A 2,837-nucleotide genomic window follows, 5' to 3' on the forward strand; every position below is an offset into this window, starting at 1 on the left:
GTCTTTTTTTTTTTTTTAGAACGGAGTCTCGCTCTGTCGCCCAGACTGGAGTGCAGTGGCGCAATCTCGGCTCACTGCAAGCTCTGCCTCCTGGGTTCACACCGTTCTCCTGCCTCAGCCTCCTGAGTAGCTGGGACTACAGGCGCCGCCACCACGCCTGGCTAATTTTTTTGTATTTTCAGTAGAGACGGGGTTTCACTGTGTTAGCCAAGATGATCTCAATCTCCTGACCTCATGATCCACCCACCTCAGCCTCCCAAAGTGCTGGGACTACAAGCGTGAGCCACGGCGCCCAGTCAGGCCATTCATAAAGTGGTGCGTTAATTTGCCCACAGTCCACAGTTCACATTGCAGCCAACAGCAAAGCCAAACGCCAGCCGTGCCTGGATCTCCCTGCTTACCACATTCATCCTTATCTTACATACATTTCCTTCACTATGTGAGGACAAGAACACTTTTGACCTAATCAATGCACATGTTCTCGGTTCGAAGTAAAACACATAATAAATAACCCCCGCCAAGATGCTCACTTCCTTGTGAGTCTGTGTGTTAAAAGCAATTTTCTTCAAATCTAACTCCTGTGAATGTTATACTTCTGTTTATTCTAAAACTCCCTAATTAGAGACTTCCCAGTATCTTGCAATTCCTCAACAAGTCACAGGGAGCCGAGGAATAAATTATTAAAAAATAATTAGCAAAAGGCTTTACCTTGTTTTATCATTTAGTTGGTGATCTTTTCCAATTTAATTAGTCTCACTGATATAGAAAACATTCTTAGAAGAGGCTTCTTTGGGTTAAGAACAAGACTTTTTCTAGCTGTTCTACAGAAGAAGTAGGAGGATGAGGAGGAGGAGGAAGGAGGAGGAGAAGGAGAAGGAAGAAAAAGAAAAAGAAACAAGGCCCATTTGAGGAAACTTTTAGCCATGAGTAGAACACAGCCAAGGAAAACTTTCTCTTTTATATAAGAAATATATTTTGGCCAGGCGCAGTGGCTCCTGCCTGTAATCCTAGCACTTTGGGAGGCCAAGGTGGGCAGATCACCTGAGGTCAGGAGTTCAAGACCAGCCTGGCCAACATGGTGAAACCCTGTCTCTACGAAAAATACAAAAATTAGCTGGCATGGTGGTGGGTACCTGTAATCGCAGCTACTTGGGAGGCTGAGGCAGAATTGCTTGAACCTGGGAGGTGGAGGTTGTGCCATTGCACTGCAGCCTGGGTGACACAGCAAGACTCCATCTCAAAAAAGAAAAAAAGAAATACATTTCACGAAAGCACATTTAATGCAGGCAGATTTTGAGCATCAGAGAAATTGGTCTGGATGAAGTCCAGAGACACAGCGTTGCTTTGGTTACAAGAATGGTTTGGAATCCCAGCTCTACCGCTTTAATAACTGCCTGCACCTAGCAAGGTACTTAACCCCTCAGTATTTTCTCCATAAAATGGGGATGGCAGTAGTACAGTGGTCTATGCCTCAGAGGTTTTGAGGAGAATCAGTTACATGGTGGTGGGCACATAATTAGTGCTCAATAAATGCTGTAGCTATTATCTTCATTCTTGTCTCTGTGGGTGAAAGAAAAATGCAACACTGGATCAAATTCTTCCAGAAGCTGGCCGGGTGTGGTGACTCACACCTCTAATCCCAGAACTCTGGGGGACCAAGCGGGGGTAGATCACAAGGTCAGGAGTTCAAGACCAGCCTGGCCAGCATGGTGAAACCCTGTCTCTACTAAAAATACAAAAATTAACTGGGCATGTTGATGGGCACCTGTAATCTCGCTACTGAGGAGGCTGAGGCCAGTGAATTGCTTGAACCCGGGAGGCACATGTTGCAGTGAGCTGAGATCACGCCACTGCATTCCAGCCTGGGCGATAGGGAGAGACCCCATCTCAAGAAAAGCAAAACATATAAAAAAATTTTTTTAATGTAGATTTTTGGACTTTGTTTTATACATGATTCCCACCAGCAGAAAGACCTAAGAATGTGTACTTTTATCGAGCCCTCCAGTGACATTTATGATCAGGCAAACCCAGGTAATAACATTGATTGGAGGATTGGTGAGTGCATATTTTCCAGGTTAAAATGATATTGGACATAGAGCAGTGGTTCTCAAATTTTAATGTGCTTAAGAATCACCAGGAAAGTTGTTAAAAATTAGATATCCAAGGCCGGGCGCGGTGGCTCAAGCCTGTAATCCCAGCACTTGGGGAGGCCGAGATGGGCAGATCATGAGGTCAGGAGATCAAGACCATCCTGACTAACCCGGTGAAACCCCATCTCTACAAAAAAATACAAAAAACTAGCCAGGCGAGGTGGCGAGCGCCTGTAGTCCCAGCTACTCGGGAGGCTGAGGCAGGAGAATGGTGTAAACCCAGGAGGCGGAGCTGAGATCCGGCCACTGCACTCCAGGCTGGGCGACAGAGCGAGACTCCGTCTCAAAAAAAAAAAAATTAGATATCCAGAGATTTAGACATCCAGAGATTTAGATTCAGAGCTCTGGGAGACACTAAAAAATGTGCATTTTTAACCAGTTTCCTCTCTCCAGGGTAAATCATTCAGAGACACTTGTCTTCATCCATTCTGTGCTGCTATAACAGGTAATTTATAATGAACAGAAATTTATTTGGCTCTGGGTTCTGGAGGTTGATGAAGTCCAAGTAGAGGGGCTACATCTGGTGAGGGCCTTCTTGCTGTGTTGGACAATGGCAGAAAGTATCACATGGTGAGAGAGAGCAGAAAGGGGACTGAGCTCATCCTTCATAAAGAACCCACTCCCACAATAATGGCATTGATCCATTCCTGAAGGCAGAGTCTTCGTGACCCAATCACCTCTTAAAGG

This window comes from Theropithecus gelada, chromosome 3 (genome assembly GCF_003255815.1).
Source record: "Theropithecus gelada isolate Dixy chromosome 3, Tgel_1.0, whole genome shotgun sequence".
Taxonomy (NCBI): domain Eukaryota; kingdom Metazoa; phylum Chordata; class Mammalia; order Primates; family Cercopithecidae; genus Theropithecus; species Theropithecus gelada.